Below are 23451 nucleotides of genomic sequence, written 5' to 3'. Positions count from 1 at the left end.
GCTTCAGATCTTGTCTCCCCTAACTCCCAGTTCATTTCATTTTCCCCAGGGTCAAACAGTCCTTCATTCACTGTACTGCTTCTCATTAGTCAATCTCTAGCTCATATACAAACCCCTTCAGAGACAAGTCACACAGAAGAGGAGTCTGTATCTTTGAGAAATGGGTGGTTTATACGACAAACACTTAGAACAGGTCAGCTTTCATTAAGAAGCCTTCATACCCTAATTGCATATATAATTCACCTTTTATAGATACAGTGCAATCTAACATATAGGCAGTTTTTAGATGAGAATATTGTGATCATTTCAATAGCCCTTCAAGAACAGTATATCCGAGCCAGAAATACTAAGAGAAGGGATCTTTGGAGAAATCCTACAATGAGGTCTAAACTCATTTAACATCCTCCTCTCCCCTCAACACACAAATACACACAGGCAAGTTTTCTAGGTCTTACAGGTGGAAACAGAGACACTGGGGATTTTCCTATCAGGCAATATTATGCAGCATATTCCCCTAAGATAGATGCACCCAGCATTTTACTGCACCCACCTACTGAGATAGATGCACACAGTGCCTCCTCCCAAGCCAAAAATAGATGCTCAGAATCTCCCTCCCCATCCCCAGGAGAAGGCACTCACTAATGCAAGTTCTCCCTTAGGCTTTATAGAGAATTCTCTGCAGACTATGCCAGATGGTATTTTTTTTTTTTCTTTCATGCCCTCCTGGCCCCTTCTCCACTTTCCATGGTTACTCTAACTCAAAGAACTCAATTATCTGCCAGCAGATTTCCCCCTCCCCCACCCCTGTCCACCCTAAACACCCTCTTCTTCCAAGCTAATGTAAAGGCTCAGAAGGGAGGCCAAGCCAACACTCTGCAGGGCGGCTGCCTGGACTCCTATAGGCTCAGATACACATTCCCTTCGCTTGACTGCCTCGGCAAACTCTCTTGGGCCCAACACTGGAAATCAGGAGACTCCAGGACAGTGACACATAACAGACAAAGAGAAGCAACAAGAAGACATGCTCTTCAGTCTCTCAGCCCCACCTGCCTGCAGGGAGGTGTTCTGGCAGTCCCAGACTCTGACCCTTCCACCTCCTCCCCGTGGTCCTCCCCAAAGTAGTTCTTAGAATCAGATTAGGTAGACACGGAGCACAGCCTCTCTTACTTATAACTCAGCAGTGTTGCCAAGATATCTGGAGTCAGAGGCACCCCTGCATACTGTAAACCCACACCCTCCATTCCAGGGACAGGGTAGAGCCAGCAGAATTCAGGATGCCCTAGGCCTGTCCTCGAAGGCATTTCAAAGTTTCAACTTCCTTGAGTAACTGATTATTCTAATTTTAGAGAGAGGGAGCCCAGAGGGAGAGTATGTAGGAAGGGCAGTAGAGGAAGGGGGAGAGAGGGAGTGAGAACAGGAACGTTACTTTTTAATCCTTAAAGAATATGGAGGGATCCATCCAATGTGTGACTCACCTCTGGGAAGCTGGACTGAGCAGAAGTGGGAACCAGCTGCAGCCCCAATCTAAGCTACGGACCACTTCTCTGGGACCACTTCTCTGTCGGGCCTGAGAGGCTACTATGATGGATTCACCTGAAAAAAGGCTCTGTTGTTAAACAATAACAGATCTGTCTCCTCAGGGTCTTCCCAGGGGCTTCTTCCCAGAGCCTACTCCAGGGCATGGAAGCTTGCCCTGTCCTGCTACAAAAGCTGAGGCTGCCAAATGGGGGGCCAGGTCTCTCCCTGTGTTCCCACCTGGCATGCCATGAGCCCTACACACTCCCTGAGAACAGATCTGGGTGCCCTTTCCTGAAGTCTCCCCACCCCTGCTTTTCTGTTCCTTGGCATAGTCCCAATGCATATCAAGAATCTCTGCCCTTGAAATTCCCACTTCCTCATTTCTTTCTTGTTTCCCTCTAAGCTGTAGCCATACAGGTTCCTGAAAGAGCTGCCCAGCCCCCAAGGAGCCTTTCAGAGTGATAACTCTGCCTGCCGGTTAAACCCTGTCTTTCAGACCCAGAACCCAGCTAGCAGAATGAGGGAACCAGCCCTGACAATCAGAAGCCTCTCTTCCAGCTACTGAAATGTATACCATAACTGCCAGGTAGTTAGCTGTGGGACACTGGAAAAGCGAAGGGTCTCTTCGAATCCTTCTCTTCTATACTAAACACATGAGTCGGGTAACCTAAGCAAAGAAAGCTTCATCTCTGAAGCATCATTTATGAGGCTCAAACCTGCAGTGAACATCACTCTTCTATTTCCCAAAGAAAGCATCATTTATTTCCTTTAATATCTCGAAGGACCTTTTAAAGGTTTTTTCTCATTTTTATTTATAAATGCACAAAAGAATAGGGCACTTTATAAATTGGGAAACCAGAACAGAGAGGCAAAATGCCTTTCCAGAAGAGAATGGGGCCGTCATTCAAGCTTTAATTCACAACATCTCACATTTTACAGGACTTGACTTGCTTAAAATTACTTTCATAGAAATTGTTTTAAGCTTATTTATTTTGAGAGAAAGAGAGAGAGAGAGAGAGTACAAGTTGGGGAGGGGCAGGCAGAAGGAGAGACAGAATCCCGAGCCAACTCCATGCCATCAGCACAGAGCCTGATGCAGGGCTCAAACTCACAAACTGTGACATCATGACCTCAGCGGAGATCAAGAGTCAGACACTTAACTGACTGCACCACCTAGGTGCCCCACTTTCACGGAAATTACCTCATTTTTGTTCCTCCCAACAGACCTGTTAAAGTAGTTATATCATTATCTCTCATCTCAGAGCTAATAAATCTAAAGGTCACATAGGTTAATGGTCTTGCCCATGGCCACCTTGATGGCAAGTAGCAGAACCCGACCATGGACCTAAGTCTCCTCACCTCAAATCCAGTACTCATTCTGCTACATCAAAAGAATGACCACCTGCTCACCCTCTTCACATGTGTGGGGGTGATAAAGTTAGAGGAACCCCAACCACAGCCACTTGAGTAGAAAAGTGGGATTCTGGATTTGCACTGCCCACTGACTCAGAGAGGCCTCCTCCTCACACCCCCAAATTTAAATCCCAACCAACAGTGCAATGCCATATGCTTCCAACAAAACAGAGGTTTCAACTAAGCGGAGGATCACTGGGAGTGTATTAAAAGGAGGCATCACTATAGCAGTGGCCCATCTGAGGTCCAGGGCCACGGAGTTCACCCTTGTGGACCCTCAGGCCACAATACTGATGCATACATGTATACAATCAGGGAGCCCAAACTGGGGACATGGTCAGTGCTTTTACTGGCAAGCTGACCCGAAGTTAATCAGAAGGCCCCCTCATTGTCTGCCAGAATACAAAAGACATTCTGTTCAAAAAGTTCAAGAAGAAAAACCGAAGAGCCAGGACAGCAGCTGTTCCCTCAACCCACAGAGAAACCAGAGGCATCCACAATGTTCCCTAAGGCCCAGCAGTAAGTTTGAGATGTAACATGGCTGAAGCGGAAGCACATCTCCTGATAAGTCTCCACTGCAGGGAGTGTCTGCTGCATTAATGCTCCAAATAAGATCACTGAGAACCTAACTACCCCATCACCTATAAAGGTGCCTTTCTGGAAGGATCTCCTCTCCTAGGCCACACTGAGCTTAGCACACACCACTCCCCTGGGACAGAACAAGTTTCACCAAAGCATAGGGCAAACAAAACAGGAATGCACAGTGTGGACAGTGCGTGCTCTGAGATTTGGTTAAAATATTAACCTGAAGAATCCATCACAGTACCTCAGTACTGTGTCTCCACAACCACAACCTCGTGCCTCATGTCTTCACAGGCAACCTAGTAGCAGCCACCACTGAGAGCTCACTCAGAGATATCTGTATAGGAAACCTCTTCACAGCCCCCACCCCCAGCCCAAAACACACACACACCTGCCAGCCTCCTTTAGCAAAGCCTGTGATGGGCCTTATTAATGAAGGAGGACAGCTTGCTTCTTTCCAAGTTTCTGAGGGAGAAACGAAGAGAGTGACCCTAGCTCAGATATCCCTAAGACGGTCCCTCTGTCCTAATAACTGCTCCAGAGACTGGGAACTCACCACAAGCTCCTAGCTGAGTTAATTGGAGCTTTTTCCTTTTTTCACTACAGGTCAGACATAGCAACACCAAGAGACAAAACAGACAGTGTTCACTAGAACAAACCAAGCCACTCAAAAGACACTGGAGTTTCCACGTAGGAACTCCAAACACAATGCTGGAATGATGATAACTTGCTTTTTCTATATAAAAAAAAACTGTTTCTGTAAAATATCCTAAGCCTTTGTGCTAAATACAAGATGATGATTTCTACAGAAAAGTCTAAACACCTCAGGTTCAGCAAGAGTGAGATCAGCTAGATTTGCAAAGTCAAGAAAATTGGCTGTTTCCCTCCTCCTTAAGCTAATAGAATCCAACTGTTGGAGCATGACATCATTCCTGAGCCCCAAACCCTGAGCAGAGAGTACAGACTTATCCCTGCCTCCCAGAAAACAGCCCAAGACTATGGCCAGGAAAGGAGAAAAAACAATCCAAGCCGGAGCTGACCTTACCTGAAAGTCCCGGTGCTTTCCTGCCCACTCCATTCTCGGCAGAGTTTGGCTCACACCACAGTCTGTAAGGGAGCCCGGGGCCCCAAAATCCACTCTCTTAAGCTCCGATACCTGCTGCGAGCTTCCCACAGCTCCTTCCTCTGACCTTTCGTGGCGCTCCTTCCAGCCAAATGAGCAGAGCACTTCTAGCCGGCCAGGCCAGTTGTCATGGAGACCCTGTTCTCGCCAGCCAGCGTGCTCTGTGCTCTGGCTTGCTCTCTCTCTCCTGCTCTCGCTTGTGCGCTCGTGCTCGCTCTCTCTCTCTCTCTCTCTCTCTCTCTCTCTTTCTCTCTCTCTGTCTGTCTCCTCTCCTCTCTCCCCCTCCACCCCCCCTTCTCTCCCGCTCTCAGTTCTGGGAGGCTTCCATGAAACAGCACTGTCTTTTGATCAGCTCGGGTTTTGCACACATTCCACTCCTCCTACCTCCCTTCCAGTCAAACAAGAGCTCTGGGCAGCTCCTGGGAACTTGCTTGAACAGTTAAGATGGGAGAAGGGAAAGACAGTGAGTGGACTTGTTTTCCTCCCCTCTAGTGTCTCATTTTTTTTTTTTTTTAAACTTGGAAGAAGCCTGGCCAGCAGGGAGGGAGCTAGCTGGAGCACTTGGGAGGGGAAGCAAGCCCTTCCTCTGGGTCCTGGAGTGTGGGTAGGAGGACCCAGATGCATTGCCTTGACTTGTTTGTGCACTTGGGATTTTCCGGGCAGCACTTGAGGCGGAAATGTATTCACATCCCAGGAGCTCGCCTGGACTGGCCTCTCCACTTACCTTGTTGCCTGCCCAGGTTGTGGCAATGGCTTTAACCAGTGCAGGGACTCATGGTACTATTGCTGATACCCAAGCAGTCTCTCATCTTCCTGCAACAGAGAGGAAAGACACCAGGTCAGGACCAGTAAGAGTCCCAGACAAGTCCAGAGTCATAGCAGAAGCAACAAACAAGATACAAACACAACCTCATCTCTCTGCCCTGCTCAAGACCTGCAGCTAAAGCCCCTGGATGTCTGTGAGCTGCTGTCACAGCCAGGGATACTATCATTTTTGTCCAAGAGCCAGCACAGTGTCTAGGACACAGCAGGCCCTCTCAATTCAATCCCCCCATGTATATTTCTTCTTTGTGATCCCGTAACCCTGGGATCATGACCCGAGCTGAGATCAAGCTCAGTTGGATGCTCAACCAACTGAGCCACGCAGGCGCCCCATGACCTTCTATTATATGCACTATTTTGTCTGACCCTCAAACCTTCTGAAATACACTGAGCAATATTATTACCATTTTATACATGGGAAAACTGAGGCTCAGAGAGATCAAATGTTCAGTCCACAGTTACACAGCTAGTGAGTTAGGCCGTCAAAGAACTAGTAGAGGCCAGTCCATTGTTCTTTAGTCCAGTGTCCTTCCACTAAAGCACACTACCATCTGATCTTAAAAACTAACAACTTTTTTGATAGCCAGTATTGAGATACAAGGAGGAAGGCAGAGAATCTTTCTGAGTCATTGTGAATTAGACCTGACTACCATTCTGTTGGCCTGAAGACTGTATGATAGCATCTATGAGCTGTAGAAGGTAATGATACACAGATTAGAGGGAAAAGTCTTGCCCTGTAGCTATAATTTACCTTACACTTTTTCGAAGTACTCTCAGAAATCTTGACTCATCTGTTCAACACAACTGACCTGAAAGTTAGGACTGCTATTATCACAGATTATTAAATCTAATTTAACAGATTGAGATGAAAATCTGAAAGAGAGGTCAAATGACTTGCCCCAGGTCACAGAACCAGAAAATAACAGATCTAGAAAGAGTACAGAAGCTTTTCAACTCTCTTTTGTGTAGTAAGCAGAAAGGCTGCAGGGAAACCAGGTGGAGCAGGGGGTCAGAAGACCTTGGCAGTATCTGGTTCCACCATTAACTAGCCATGTGACCTTGGGCAAGTCACCTACCCTCCCAGTTTCTACCTATGAAACCTGTCCCATGGGCAACTGATAGGGCTGGGATGGGCATAAAAGAGATGACTATGTAAAAGCATTCTCCTTAAGTCGGGCACTAAGCTAAGAACTTCATTCATCTCTACTGTTTTCACCACATACAGACAAACAAAACCCAGGGCCTCTGTTATCTCTCCAAGAGGAGAACACCGAGGCTTAAAGAAGAGATTTTTCTTTTTCTTTCTTTTTTTTTTAATTTAATGTTGGTTTATTTTTTGAAAGAGAGAGACAGAGCACAAGCGGGGGAGGGGCAGAGAGAGAAGAAGACACAGAATCTGAAGTAGGCTCCAGGCTCTGAGCTGTCAGCACAGAGCCTGATGTGGGACTCAAACTCATGAACAACAAGATCATGACCTGAGCCAAAGTCAGATGCTTAACCAACTGAGCCACCCAGGTGCCCCAAGTAAGAGATTTTTCAATGCTGCTTTCCAAAAACACTGCCAGTGAGGTCCTGATGGAATCTTTAATGCAGCGATCCTTTATAGAATCCTTTTGACTTTTATTGACCTCTGATATATCACAAAATTATCAAAATAAGATTTTAATTGACTTGAGTTTAAAAAGTAAATATATGTCAGAAGCTAAGGTAGGGAAAGTGTTAGAAAATCCAACAGGAAATAAATCCTAAGTGGTGGGCACTATGGCTTTAGTGAAGCAATCAGAGCTTCAAAACGGTCAGGTCCAATTTCCCACTACAGAAGCCCGACCTGACCCAAACACCAGCTCGGGAATCCTTCAAAGGCCCTAGTTCCCCATGTCTGCAAAGAAAGACTGAATGAAATGACAAGTGGAACACCATCAAGTCACTGAACTTCTCCCCTTCCCATTCCCAACAGGCATCCCTTTGCTCTCCTCCTGACCCTCCACTTCCAAGTACCCACACTAAGAAGAGGTGATGCCCATCCACTTCTACAACAAGCTAATACTCAGTTACAGTATTAGCACCAACAAATATTTATCCAGCACCTACCATATGTCAGGCATTCTTCTAAGCACTGTGAGGGGCCAGGACCAGGGCTGAAGACACAAGTCAGACTCTAAAGTAATGCAAACTTCAAAAAGCCCCACAGACCAGGAACAGAATGCAGGCCATGCTCCCCCTAGTGGCATGCTGGAGTTCACAGAGGTTCTTTAGAGCCTTATCCTCTGGGGGAAGGGACACAGTAAGGGCCCCATTATGGGAGAACCAGAATCCCTGCTTGGGTGCTGTGACAGGTATAAGCTCTCTGCACTAGGCAGAGCAAGAGGACAGCTGAACCCCCCTGCTGCCCCTGCACGGCTGGATTCAGACCAATCCTGTTTGACCTTTCCCAAATGATAGGGCTCTTACAACCTCATGTGTTCTAGGATCTGTTGAGTGGCATGCATGCATACCTATGCCAGAAATCTGGGAGATACCCTTGCATATTCCCACCTCCCCCTCTCCATATCCAATCCATTTACCAATTCCAAACATTTCTTTTTCCAAAATGTATCCGTCCATTTTTCTGCACCTCCACCGCCACCCTAGTCCCGTCTTAATGACTGAAAAATGTCCGGATTGCCCCAGCTTTCACTCTTGCCCTCACAGCTCCATTCTCCATGCAGCTGTCTGAATCACCCTTTTACATCAGATCATGTCATTTCCTCCTTAACACACTTCAGTGTCTTCCCACTGCACTTTAGATGAAATCTTGATTCTTACCAGGACCTAGAAGGCCCTGTGATCCTTCTCCAGCCTCCTCTCAGCACATTTCCTGCCCTCCACCTGAGTGTGTCAGCTACAAGGGCCAGATTTTCCCCAAGCTGTTCCCCTTTGCCTGTGTCACTCCCCATGTGCCAAACTGGCTCTTACCTTGCCTCAACCAGGACTCTCACCTCCTCAGAGAAGTCTTCCACAATCCTCCAATCTAAATGAGGATTTATCCTTCATAGCACTCACCATCATCTCTAACCAAAATATATCCATCCTTTTCATAATGTCAGTTTTCCCCAATGAGTTCCTTTAGGAGCAGGAACCTTGACTGTTTTTGCCGCCATATTCCCTGCATTTAGTATGGGGCCCAGATCCCAGCTGGCACTCAATTAATGTCTGCTGAATGAATGCAAAAAAAAACACACACACACACACATTTCATCCTGTCCTACAGGAAGAAGAAACTTAGAACAGCTATTTCATGTCACTCATTGTTTCTTTTCATAGGCTTACAAACTATAATTACATCCCCTTTTCTTATGTGCCTTGCCTGTGGGCTCAACCAAAAATTCCTGTAAAGTCTCCCTGTGGTTTGTTTCCCAGAAATTTCCTCGTAAGGTCACTCTTCTAGGGACGCGCTCCAGGGTTTTATAGCCTCTCCCATTACCCATTACAGGCACTCCTCCACCAGTATCATTGCCAAACCAAGCGGGATGCAGGAATGGCCCAACTCCCATACATGAGAAGGTTCTCTCAGGTCAGCAGCATTCAGGGACAAAAACGCTTTCTCTTATGTCTACTGTGCAGGTCACCGTACTTGCAAGAAATACATTTTCCCTAAAAAAAATCATCTTATGTTTTATAATTTGGAGTATAAAAGGTTTGAAAAAAATGTTTTTTTCATTACTAAATATTTGTATATGTATACATACACATTCATACATATATATATACATTTATACATATATATATACATATATGTATATATGTATATATATATATATAACTACTATTTGAGGGGAAAATAAGGAAAGCCTAAATAACAGTAACAGCAGTGTGACTAAACCCCCTCATGAGATACATTAGCACCAAAATCTGAAATCCTTTCTGGCTTCATCTGCTGCCCATGCTTCCCCTGCTGCCCACACCCATCTACTGGCACAACAACCACACACCACCTATGCCCTGAACACTGTGTTTTTCCTCTCCTACAGCCCCTCCCCAGTGCTCATGCTGTTACCTTTATCCGCCTCCCTACCTCCGCCTCTACGACAAGCAAAATCTTACTGCTTTCAAGGCCCAACTCCGTTATCACTTCCCCTGAGAAATATTTCCTGATCTCTTGGCAGAATCTGTTTGCTTAGTCTGCAATCCCACAACAGTTTGAAGATGCCTTCATCATGATATTTATATCACTTTATCACTGTCACTTGTACCCCTGTATCCCCCACAGTTGTGAGCCCCATGAGGTCTACCAACTTTATTATCTCATTCACAGTGGGCAATCTATTCATGTAATAGATTGATCCTTGAAAAAGACTTTTTAAAAAATAAATACAGAAGCTGTCTCCTCCATAAGATGAGGGAATTTGAGTGTATAGACTTACACTGTACCAAGAGTATATGTGTGTGTGTGTGTGTGTATGTGTGTATATATATATGTTTGTGTGTATATATATGTGTATATATATGTGTGTATATATATGTGTGTGTGTATATATATGTGTATATATATGTGTGTGTATATATATATATACATATATATATGTATATATATATATACATATATATATGTATATATATATATATATATATATATGATTAGATTCTAGATTTAGTTCCTAGAAGAGTTTATAGTATTTTCTTATCTCTTTAAAAACAACTGAAATTCCAAACCTGAAAACACAGGAGCAAAGTAAATCTTTTAAAGTCACTCCTTACTTTGGGATCAAAGGAATTCAAGAAAAGTAAGCTGTTGTTGGATACCAGAATGCCTAAAAGATGCCGTGTACTTCAGAAGCCTCCCAGTGCCCACCAGACTGGAGTCTAGCAGCATCTCCACTGAAGACAGCTAGTTCTACCCAAGTAACAGGGAAATCAGGCACGTATCCTGCCCATTTCTATACTGGGCTCTGGCCGCCATGTGAGCAGGCAGACTTACACAAGAGCCCTTTAGGGCTTTCCAGTTTTCCTTTTCTACCTCTGAGTGGCAATGTGGTTTAGAAGGGAAAAATTAAAAATTCAGAGAGGGAAAGAAGGAGTCAGCAGGCTGGAGCCCAGGTCCTGGTTTCCAGGGTGGTAAGATCTTGAGCAAAACCCTGCCCCCACTGAAAAGCCTCTGCTTTTCCCTGCGTATAACAAGAGGGCAATTGGGCTGTTTGAACTAGCTGTTCTCTAAGGGTCCTTCCAGCTTGAATTTTCTCTTGCAGTCACCCAGTCCAACTGTTCTGTCCTAGTCACCTAGTCCCAGTGCTTTCTGAAGAGTCCAGAGCAGCAAGAAGACTTCTTGTTTCAGGGGCTACAGAGTCTCCATCTAACTCTTTCAGCAGAGCCCCTGATCTGGGGCTCTGGAGTCATCTGCCTGGTATCAGACAGAAGACTGTCCCCCCAAACAGGGCAGGCTTTCCTGGAGGAGAAGATGGAAGATTCAGGCTTCTTGACTACGGAAAGCTAGAGAGAGAATAAAGATACTAAACACCAGATGCGGATATTTGGAAATGGCCTGGGAAGTGCCTGGAAGGAGACTGAGGCTCCCAGGGACTTACTCCTGGCCATCAGTCTGAGACAAAGCCGCTTTTACAAAGCAGAAGAATTGGCAATATCTTAGTTCTCTTGAAAGATAATCTGCCTACTACAAATCAAGCAGTCTCTTCTACCAGCACCTTTGAAGCAACAAAATAAATGTCTCCCTCCAGATGGCAACCCCAGCCTCCTCTGCCTCTGTCAGGAGGCACATCCAGCAGGACCTCCAGGCCACTACTACACATACTCTGCTTGCACAGCCTTCCTGGGAAAACAGAGAAAGAGCCATCCTGTATTCAAATCCTGCCGTTTTATGGCAGGATATTCTCTGGGGTCCTTACTCCTGCCTTAATCCCACTTGCCTCTCACCCATCTCCTACCCTCCCACCCAACACTAAGACTCTGAAGTAAAAGAGTATGGGATTCAGCCTGTAATTATCCTGGATCCCACCGCCCTGTGGTGAAGTGGCTACTAGACATCTTCATGCTGGGTTGAGCACACTTTCCTTTGGTCTGTCAGCCTTCTAGCCTTAGTTTACTTCTATTCAGCTCCCAACCCTCAATATGAAACTCACAATTCAGATCCCCAGAGCACAAGATACACAGTGGCTTGATCCAGTCTCTTGGAGTATCTGTCACAATGCTCATATACGGGCTAATTTCCTAGAATCTCTCAAATCCACAGACTTCTGACTACTGTCCCTTGCCAAGTCTGAGCATTTTAACACTGGGCCACATAAACACAGTCTGGGGCCAGGAAAGACTGGACAGGCAATATACCAGACCCCCTCTAAAAGCACCATTTTACCTTTCCAGAATGTGCTTCTCATGCTTACTTGGCTTAGAACTCTGAGCTCAACCAAGATCTTAACCTGTCATGACTGAAGCTTCAAGATGGGGGAGATAGAGCACAAAGTGGGGGGAAGGGAGATGGTGGAATAAGAAGACTGTGGACTCAAATGGCTTCTCCATGATATAACCAAGAAAATACCTGGAGCCTGAAAAAGAAAAGTGCCCCTCAGAATAAGATCTGGGTAAAGCTGTAGGAAATGTGGGCCCAGGCTGTGTCATCTCCTCCATGCTGTCTCCCCTGATTTTCCCTGCCTGGACTGGATTCTCTACTCACAGCGCCTATACTCCTTGAAACAAACAGTCTAAGTACTAACAGTTGTTAGCTGTGCTCACTGCCTTGTATTTTAGTGTACCAAGGCTATTCAACTTAATTCTCCTACTAGCCTATAATATTCTTCAGGGCAAGAACTACTTGAATTCTTAACTCTGAATTCTAGTTTAGGACTCTGTCCCAAGCACAATTATTACATTTTTAATATATGAACTAATGAAACCAACCAACTAATCAACCTTAATAAGGGATCAACAATATCAGCACAAAACCTAAACCATTTGGTGCTTAGCACCTCAGAGTGGTCCAGAGTTTCCAAGGTACGGTGTGTATACAGATGATTGTAAGTGGTATATGGACAAACATTTTAAAAATGTTTAATACTTTTGTATTTGTCTTAATGTGCATAAGAAAAAACACAACCAGCTATCATTTTCACTGATCTCATTGATTAGACCAATGCTAAAAAAAAAAATAAATAAAAAAGGTACAGTTAACCCATGAACAACATGGGGGTTGGGGTGCTGGCCCCCTGTGCACTTAAAAATCTGCATGTAACTTTTGACTTCCCCACTACTTAACTACTAATAGCCTACTGCACACTGGAAGCCTTACTGATAACATAAACCATCATTAATACCTATTTTGTATGTTATATGTATTATATACTATGTTCTTACAATAAAGCAAGCTAGAGAAAAGAAAATGCTATTAAGAAAACCATAAGGGAGAGAGAATACATCTACAGTACTACACTGTATTTATAAAACAAAATCCAAGCATAAGTGCACCTTCTGCACCTTCACTGTTCAAACCCATGTTGTTTAAAGGTCAATTGTATATATTTTGTGTTTGCTTTTAATTTTGTTTGCTAAAGTTAGTGGATAGAAGTTTAAAGAGAAATAGCAGACTTGCACAGCTTCACAGTATCTTTATCATTACAAAGGCAGAAATACAAAAACTTGACAATGAAGAAACCCAGCAGACATTATCTTTACCAAGTGATCAAAGTTAACATTACTATTAATAAGTCATACTGACATCATGTAGCCCTGACATGATGCAGTAAGAAGGGCATTTCATTTCTGTGGCATTCCTCCCCAAAATTCATAACCTCAGTCTAATAATGAGAAAACATCAAACAAACCTGACTTGAGGGACATCCTATAAAATACCTGGCTACCACTCCTTAAAAGTCTCAAGGTCATAAAAGACAAGGACAGAGTGCAGAACTGTCAGAGACTGGAAGAGACTAAAAAGACACAATACATAAATGTAATGTGGGAACCTGGATTAGATCCTGGAATAGAAAAACTAATGGAATCCAAATTAAGTCTACAGTTTACACTACACTACTATTAACTTCTTAGTTGATAATTGTACCATAGTTATAAAAGGGTAAGGGAACTTGTATTGTCTCTACAACTTTTCTGTAAGTTTACAATTATTTAAAAATAAAAAGCTCTAAAAAAGCCAACTTAAAGATCAGTAAATAAAAGTATATATGGTACAAATCATAAAAATTGGTAAGAATGGCTCCAGTTTGAGAAACAGTAAGAGCAGTCACCCCTTGCATCCCACATCCAAGAAAAGCTCCCCCCAGAATGAGAGTAGTAGCTCTAGAGGAATATTTAGTATAGGGGCGCCTGGGTGGCTCAGTCAGTTGAGCATCCAACTTTGGGTCAGGTCATGACCTCATGATTTGTGGGTTCAAGCCCCACATCAGGCTTTATGCTGACAGCGTGGCACCTGCTTTGGACTCTCTGTCTCCCTCTCTCTGCCCTTCCCCAACTCATGTGCTCTCTCTCAAAAATAAATAAACATAAAAAAAAAGAATATTTAGTATAATAGAGAAGTGTTCACTTTATATTACTTTGAGAAAAGTAACAAATTATCCCATTTAATTAAAAAGTATATAACACATTGGGGCACCTGGGTGGCTCAGTTGGTTAGGCACCTGACTCTTGATTTTGGCTTAGGTCACAATCTCACAGTCATGAGATCGAGCCCAGCATCCAGCTCTGTGATGACAGCTCTCTCTCTCTCTCCCTCTCTCTCTGCCCCTCCCCTTCCCTACTTGTGCTCTCTCTCTCTCAAAATCAATATTTAAATGTATATATATATATATATATATATATATATGAATATATATAAATATATATAAAACATTTATAATGCATAGAAAATGTGTTAAAATAAAAATAACTTATACTAAATAAAATACAGACAGCAATTATTAAAGAGTAAATGGGACAAAGATTTTAGAAAAGTAACTTGGCTACATTAATTAAAATGTTCATATCCTTTGGCTCAGTATTCTCACTTCTAGGAAGTTACCCTAAAAAAAAAAAACATTCTGTAGGGGCACCTGGGTGGCTCAGTAGGTTGGGCGTACAACTTCGGCTCAGGTCGTGATCTCACTGTTCCCAAGTTTGAGCCCTGCACTGGGCTCTGTGCTGACAGCTCAGAGCCTGGAGCCTGTTTCAGATTCTGTGTCTTCCTCTCTGTCCCTGCCCCTACCCCAGCTCATGCTCTGTCTCTGTCTCTCTCTCTCTCTCTCTCAAAAATAAATAAACATTTAAAAAAAAACATTCTGTAGTATGAGAGGGAAAAATGCCTATTCCCAGTATTATTTATAACAATGAAAAATTAGCAACAACCTCAATGTCAGTCATTACTAGATTGGTAAATTTCAAGTATGCTTTGACCAGGATCCAGAGTAAAAACTACAAATATAACATAGTATGTGCATATGTGAGAGGGCATGTGTGTGTGTATAAAACTGAACCAAAAAGTTTTCTCAGAACAGTACTTATCTTTACCATGTGTGATGCTCTCTGCTATTTTCTATCGTAATCTATTTCATTAAGAAAACAAACAGAGCTTGTACAGCCCCCGCTAAATGATTTTCCAACCCACTAGTGATGACCTGCAGTCTGCGAAACACTACACTGGACTATTGTGCAGCATTAAAAGAGACGACCACAGTCCACAAGCTGCTACCAGCAACTGGCTCTAGGGAAAGAGAAGAGAAAGCCAGGGCAAGACTCACTTTTCTCTGTACATCTTTTTGTACCTTTTGAACCTATATGTATTACTTTTACACGTGTTACATGTATCACTTAGTTGGGAATTAACTTTAAGTGATGACTGTGAGGACTTTAACAGCATCAGACAATGCTAACTATGCAAAACAGAGCTGTAACTACATTAATAAAAACACATGCAAGTGAAAAAGGAAATAATGCCAAAACAATAAACACAATTTTTTTTCCTTTTTACTAAGTTTGAAATACTTTAGAATATTTTACTTCTACAATTTAACATACATATTTATTTTCTTAAATTAAAACAATTATTGGGGCACCTGGGTGGCTCAGTCCATAAGCATCTGACTTCGGCTCAGGTCATGATCTCACAGTTCATGGGTTTGAGCCCCACATTGGGCTCTGTGCTGACACCTCAGAGCCTGGAGCCTGCTTGGGATTCTGTCTCCCTCTCTCTTGCCCCTCCCCCATCCCCCCCCCTCAAAAATAAATAAACATTAAAAAAAGACTTTTTTTTTAAATTAAGACAATTATTATTAAAGGCACATAGGAGATTTTAAAACTAATGGTAATGTTTTCTTTATTAAGCTGGGTTGTAAGTACATGAATATTCACATTTATTTTTTAATTTTTTTTAAGTTTATTTACTTTGAGAGAGACAGAGGCAATGCAAGTGGGGGAGGGGCAGAGAGAGAAGGAGAGCTAGAGAATCCCAAGCAGCATAGAGTCCAACATGGGACTCAAACCCACGAAACACGAAATCATGTTCTGAGCTGAAACCAAGAGTCAGACTCAAATGACTGAGCCACCCAGGTACCCCATGAATATTCACATTTAAACTGGACATATAAAAAAAGGACTGTCTATATTTTTAATAATATTTTTAAACGAAAGATTTCAGAAGTGGCCCCCCTTGCCAGGCCAGCCTCTCCTTACTTTCAAACTCAGTAAGACACTCCAACAAAGTACTGGGATAGGATTTAAAACAGTCAGTCAATTGGATACTTTCTATCTTTGTACAAAGGTTCTGACATGGAACATACCACCACTATGGCTTCTAGAGCTTTCCATTCAGAACCTGGTAATGGACTAACTTCACCGTCCCATTCACACTCAGGATTCTCTTTTCTGAGTTATTCTGCTTTCACTCCTTCCTCCACCAAGCTATTGTTCATCCCTTCGTATTTGTAATAACATATAAGCTTTTCTGAGCAAAGAGATCATTTCTTATTAGTCTTTGAATTTTCAACAGACTATAATGCGGTGTTTTTTTTACATATAGGAAGTACTCAGTAAGTATTTATTAAATAAGTAATATCACAGGCAAAACTCCAGAACAAAGAAAAGTGAAAAGTGGAAAGGACATAGAGAAGGAAGTACCAGCCGCTAGAGATTACACACAAATCATACTAAAACACATTATTACTTTCATTGAATAAAGTTAATATAAAATTATTGTAGAGAATAAAGGAGACATTACATGTAAAACACACAGTGATAGAAATCAAGTGGTCTATAAATAACAACTTGGGGTTTAAAAAGTAATATGCACACATATTTCCATGATACATATTTGTATATGATATATATGATATATCACAAAAATAAACACATACATATGCACACACATATATCAAAAAATGCCGGGAGCACAATTTATCTGGATTTCAGAAAAACTTCCCTTGATCTTAAGGATAAAACAGAAATATACTGGCAGCTGGATGGTCTGGTAAGTCAGGACAGCTGGGGCCAAACTGTGCTGCAATATGGATCAACTAAGAAGAAGCACTCTGGAACTCCTAGAAGTTTGGCCACTTCCCATCTGTTCTAGATCCTACCATTGTCACCCTTTTTATCAATGACTTGGGGAAGACATGCTTATCTGAAATGCCTCTGACAACCTAAGTGGGAGGGATAATTTATATACTAGAGAGAATCAGAATAAAGGCCTCAACAAACTGGAACCATAGGTTAAAAATAACAAGATGAAATTTTAAAAGGACAAAAGACATTATTTTATACTTAAGTTTAGGGGAAAAAACTGTGTAACAACACAGGATGAAGATGGTATAAGTGAAGATTTGAGAAATGATTCAATAGGAGTCAACTGATGAGTCCATGTGATTTTTAGATTCACTGACTGAAATACAGAGCCCAGATCAAATGAGGTCCACATCTTACTCTGCTCCATTTGCATTAGAACAATCGTGCATCCAGGGGACACACACCCTATGTGCAGACTCAGGGGTAAATGGAGTCTTAATAACTATCTCAGGCAAGTATACTGAAGGGAGAAAAATCAAGTCTATGGAGCCTCTTAAGCTGAGAAATAAGATAACATGTCTGGTTCGTGAGGCTCTTAAGTCCTCCTGCAGAACAGGAAGATACCACTTTTATCCCTATGGAGTCATCTCCGGGGAACTGGTGGCTAGATGAGATAAAGAAAGCTCACATAAAGAAGGGCCAGCTGAGCCCTGCGTGATCTGCCCTTTGTCATTCCTGCTACTCACCCTGGAACCTCCCATTTGGGGCTCTGACCACCCAGGCTTTAGTAAGGACACAGAGAAGCTCAAGAATCTCAACAATTCTTAACCATCATCTCCCCAAACCATGGTTCATCATGATCAGAATTACAAAGTGATATTTTTAACCAGCAGAGTGAATTCTCATGGACCTTTAGCCTTCTATACTAAGGTGTCATCTGATAGTTATTGGAGAGTAAGGACTCGGGTTTGACTATTGTAACTGAAACATTAGACAGTAGGAATGCAGCATTTCAGCTCCATCAGGCATTGCTGGGAAATATACATGCCAGCTTATCTCCCAAAATGGAAAACTATGATACTTCTTCTAAATACTCAGGAAGAATCAGCAAAAGAGAGAAGAGCAGCGGCCCCTCAAAACCTAGTTCTTATCCTAGAAACATGGAAGGTGGCCCTGGTCTACAGATGAGGGTCACATTAAATAAACTTCAACATCCTATAGTACAAAATGTCATTTTTTTAAACCATTCTCTTTTTTCCAAAGAATACAAACCTAGAAGTTTCTAGAATGATTAGCTCCTTCCATAACAATACATGTACTAGGTGTATTCCACTTTTATGTAAAATAGAGCTAGGTGGCTTTTGTATACAAAGAGGTGCTTCCAAATGTTCTTCACTCAGGGGTGCCTGGATGGCTCAGTCAGCTAAGCATCCAACTCTCGATTTTTGGCTCACATCATGATCTCAGGGTCATGAGATTGAGCCCCATCTGAGCTGACAGAGAGGAGCCTGCTTGGGATTCTCTCTTCCCCTCTATTGTTCACACACTTGCTCACTCTCTCCCCCAAAATAAATAAATAAACTTAAAAAAATAATGTTCTTCTACTGAGAGGTCAACATAGAAGAACCTATGCAATAGGGGAACAAATTAGGCCCCAGGTTGTAAGGAAGGGAAGAGAGGTGAGATGATGAGGGGGAAAATAGAGGAAAGTAAAGGGAGAGGAGAAAGTAGTTGAAGATCCTGAAGGACAGAAACAGGAGGAAGCTTGTTTGGAAGTCTGAGAATAGCATACTTGGGGGAATTCCTGCGCATTACTCCCAAGGATGTCAAGGAACATATCTGAGTACAACTTAGCCTCTTGAAGGAAAGAAAGAATTCAGAAAGTCTATTATTCCCTCAGCGTCAGGATTCCTTATGCTGGGTTAACATGATTACCCAAAGTCCATGTAACTGGTTGGCTAACACTGCTAAATGACTGGGAGGAGAGGGGAAGAGTACAAAAAACAAAGGTTCAGGGACCACTGTCCCTGGCACAGCAGATGCCAGCACAAGGCTTCTTTCTCAAGAGCTGTAGGCCTCCAAAGGCTGTATCTCAGAGACACTGGCTCTCTTCAAACCTGAGCAAGCACAGGAAGTCAACCATTTGAGAGTCCTCAAGGTGATGAAAGATTGCAGCCACTCATGTCAATGCAGATAACATCTGTGCTCAGTCATGCGTGGGACACATCTCTTCCAAGGAAAGGCCTACCGGAGCTGAAGAGAGGCAAATCTACTTGGGAACAGTTTACCAAGAAGATGAGGCTTGACTCTATGTCCTCCCAAGAGAGTTACGACTGCTGATTAAATTATTGTTCCTTTTCAGATTAAGACTGTGTCCAAACACGGCTAGCAGAAGCACAGCCAGCAGCCAATCTCAGAGAAGAGAGCTACAAATGTGTGACAGGCAAACAAAAAGGCTCTGCTTGGGATTTGGAGGTTTGCAAAATGCTTCTGAGGACACCAAAAGTGACTCTCATCTTTACTTTTCTTTTTTCAACTGTGACCTCTCTTTCTGCTCTCTCTCTCCTGCTGTATGGGCAATGGGAATGGACAAGGAGGGATGATCAGGAGCTATTTTAACAGAAACCAAGAACTTGGGGGATGCAGGATGACTGACTATGGAGGTAAGGAAGTGCCCAGAATGACTCCTGGATTCTGGCTGTGATCACTGGGCGCCAGTCACCACATCAGGAGATACAGACAAAGCAGGATATTCCAAGGTGCTTTGCTGTAGTCATGTCTGAGTTCAAACCAAGAGGTGAAGTCACTCCAACACAGGAAGTTGTTGAGAGAACAAGATGGACAAGAGTATAAAGGACAGAGATGGAGGATGGGGGACAAGACAAGAAAAACAGTGAAGGAGAAAGAATAAAAGAGGAATGGAAGGAGAGAGGGAAGGGAGTGGAGGAAAAGTGTGTGTCTGTGTGTGTGTGTGTGTGTGTGTGTGCGTGTGTGTCTTGTGTTTCAAGAGGAGGTGGGGAAAGTGGATAGTATAAAAAGAGCCATAAATGTAACTCTGCAAATACTGAGTTCTTGGCTGCTGATTATCACTGGCTATAGTCCACTAACAGCAGAGTTGTGTCCTCCTCAGTGGTTAGGTTCTGCGGTCAGCACATAAGGTGAAAATCATATGGAGCAAATTAACTCTAGAAACTCCCTTAGAAAAGACCACACTGGAAACCAGCCAGTCTCCCAGGAAACCCAATTCAGTACCTTTCATATACATTTTTTTGTACACTCTTAAGAATCTCAGAACTAGAAGGACCCAAAGAATCCATCTTCTTGTCTAGTAATTCTCAAAAAAAAAAAAAAAAAAAAAAAAAAAAAAAAATTCTCAGAGCTGGTCTGAATGCCTCTGAGTAAGCTTCATTTTGATCAGAAATTAGTAATCACCTAATGTCACCCAACTAGACAGGACTTTTCCGTGATCCCATGCTCCTTCCTCCATGTACTCTTCTCTTAAAATTCCCTTAGGAGATGGCAGGCTGAGACTGGAGGTCCAGTTTTACCACTAAATAGCTGTGTGAAACGGAAGCAGCAGCTTCCCCTTTATAATCCCCACCTGGAAAATGAAGCCAGACTAGATGAACTGTAAAGAACCCAGACAACTCTGAGATTCTTACTGAATGAAAAAATGCTCTGAAAAGTGCAAAGCATTTCATAAACACAAGTTACCAGTAACAGTCCACTCTGATAGGGCAGACATTTTGACATCTTCTGTCTTTCCCTCAACTTCATCCCTAACATCCCATGTCTGGGTCCAACTTCCTCTGCTTCTAAATATTCTCTAGGGTTTTACCCCCTTCTTCTCTCTTCCTGTTGCTGATGTCCCACACTCTTTAGCAGGTCTCCTTATTGCCAATCTTTGTCCTCTCCAAAATTACTCTACTTTTTTCTACAAGAGTGATTTCTACAAACTCTCATCGCCACTGCTTCACTTCCCATCTCCTATGCACCAAAGCAGAAGTCCCAGGGTTCAAATTCCCAACTCTGCTCCACCAGACCCATCACTCCCAAGGCAGATCATCAGTGACCCTAACCATGTCACATTCTGTTTTTGCTCTTCTCCACATCCACAACACTTCCCACTTCTCCTTTGCTTATATAAAGTCCATCTAACTTTCAAAGACCAGGAAAGATTCTGCCTCCTCCAACAAAGCTTTCCTATAGTTTTAAGACACAACTTTCTCATTTCTGAAGTATAAATATATTCAGTTAGTAACTAAACACAGTTAAGATCTTTGATATCCTGTTTAATAAATTTTGTCTCTCCTAGAGATTATAGGTTCCCTCAGGCAACAAACAAGCATTATACAATATTTGCATCAAAATGCTGGTTAGGCTGAAAAATTCGGCAAGTACTTGACAACTGCCTGATGGCTGCAAAGCAGTATCTTGGTTTTCTCTCCTGCCCTGACCATTCACAGGATACGCTGGAGGTAGAGGAGGGGGAAAGGGAAGGGGTGGAATCAATACCCTACCAACTCCTGAAGTACCTTCCCACCTTTTCTTTCCTGCTTTCACCCACTCTGTTTGGGGTGGAAAGGCCCTATCGATCATCACAGATTCAGATTAACCTCTTCTCTAAGAATGAGCCTGAGCACACCACGGCAGTGTGCACAGTTATATTTAGCTCCATTCTTAATGTCCTGATCAGTCTATGTGATGGCAGCAGCTGCTCACAATCCCTGACAGTGATGGGAAAATAAAGGGAAGAGAGAGACACAGAGGGATGAAGAGCCAAGACTAGCAATAATTCTGTAATACACATTTCAGATTTGGGCCCTTGAGGTAGGTCTGCTTCAAAAAAAAATTTTTTTTAACATTTATTCATTTTTGAGAGACAGAGAGACAGAGTGCAAGTGGGGGAGGGGTGGAGAGAGAGGGAGACACAGAATCTGAAGCAGGCTCCAGGCTCTGAGCTGTCAGCACAGAGCCTGATGCGGGGCTCAAACTCATGGAACGCGAGATCATGACCCACGCTGAAGTCAGACGCTTAACCAACTGAGCCACCCAGGAGGCCCTCAGGTAGGCCTGCTTCAGATGAAGCCCCATCAGTTCTCAAACCCCAAAGAGCCAGGCATCCATGAGAAGTTTCTGTAACCTGCCAGGGTACAGACACCTCTACAAGCTGTGCCAGCCAGGACTGGCAGCTACAAAGATGCTTCTTCTCATCCTTAGGGAGCCAGCAAACTGGGAGGTGGAGACTCTGGCTGGCCAACCCACTCTCAGACCCACTGCCTCTGCCTCAGAACACTCTAGGCCAGGACCTCTGGCAGACAAGAATTACACAGGTATAATACAGATGCAGAGTGGAGAGGGCTATCGCAGGACCAGCTCTATTCACAGAGGAAGGCATTCATGGCCATCATACTCAAGGTATTCAGCAATGCAAGCACAACGGAGATGCCCACCTCCCCACTACCATGGGCCTCCAGCTACTCTAAAACACAGCTCTGCAAAAATTCCCAGCTTCCATGTTCTCCACAGCCAGCTTGCTCCATTCCCTCTCCAGATTTACTACCCTTTCCTATTCATTAGCAGTGTTCACTCTCACCCTCCACTTCCAGCCATCACACACACACACACACACACACACACACACACACACACACACAATCCCTTGGGTGGTATTTGGGCAAGAAGCCTCTCTCTTTCAGGCTTATCTTTTGCCCAGCATGTTCATTCTTCTTAATGCTCTCTTGGGCCCTTGTTACTTTACAGGAGCTGATGATGGTGCCCTCCGTTAAGATTTTAAACCAGGTGAAAGTGGCACTTGCCTTTAAGGAGGAGATGCCAACATAAACCATTCACAGTGTGAACATACCCAGCCTGGGAAGACACCCAGCTATACAGCAACCAGAAAACAGATTCTCTCACCTGCCTCTAAACTCCTTCCTCACAAAAGGCATCTGCTGCATCCATCTCCAGTACCAAAGCAAGATCACAGGAAACTGAGCACCAGGCTTCCTCCCCACTCCCTTACAGAGTAGCAAGGAGACGGGGAAACAAGTTGGAGAAAGTTTTAAGAAAAATCAGTGCCATACCACATCCCATGAAAAGCAAGCTCCTGCTTCCAGGGTGGCAAGAAAGGGCAATTCTACCTTCACACTCCTGGCCATCTCCAGAGAGTGGGCAATTCTACCTTCACACTCCTGGCCATCTCCAGAGAGTGGCCTCTGTGGAACTGCCTTAGCATTCTTCATCACAGAGGACTGAAGCAACCGCACCCCACAGAGTCCCGGAGGCAGAGTTGGGCAGAAAGGAATGCAGACAGCTTCCCAGAAGTGCCCAGCTAAGAAAGAAACCAAGAGCTTACCACAGCTTCCTGGGCGCAGAAGGGGAGGAACCAGGCTCTCAGAAGAAGGACTCTGGCAGCTCAGAGACCTTGAAGGTCCTCCTATCTGAAAGCCCAAAAGAAGAGAAAAGTACAGCAGTAGAAACACGCCCAGATAGAACACGCCTGGGCTGGTCCCAGACGG

At 43.5% G+C, this 23451-nt stretch overlaps 1 protein-coding gene across 8 annotated transcripts in view; it reads right to left on the bottom strand.

Moving 5' to 3' along the window:
• DENND2B (DENN domain containing 2B) overlaps nucleotides 1-23451 on the bottom strand; it is a 178549-nt gene that overhangs the window by 103206 nt on the left and 51892 nt on the right. For 6 of the 8 annotated variants that reach the window (XM_019456236.2, XM_019456225.2, XM_019456230.2 and 3 more), the window contains one exon: nucleotides 5361-5449. The gene's annotated coding sequence lies outside the window, so the exon portion shown is untranslated. Of the gene's footprint in view, nucleotides 1-1475; nucleotides 1519-4558; nucleotides 5079-5360; nucleotides 5450-23451 lie in introns of those variants that run through there. The other 2 variants (XM_019456233.2, XM_053900002.1) reach the window with 2 other exon arrangements.

Source organism: Panthera pardus, unplaced genomic scaffold, assembly GCF_024362965.1.
Source record: "Panthera pardus isolate Hobbes unplaced genomic scaffold, ASM2436296v1 HiC_scaffold_12, whole genome shotgun sequence".
NCBI classification, from domain to species: Eukaryota; Metazoa; Chordata; class Mammalia; order Carnivora; family Felidae; genus Panthera; species Panthera pardus.
Note: the sequence above shows the minus strand (reverse complement) of the source record. Positions and strands in the feature narration are given on the sequence as shown.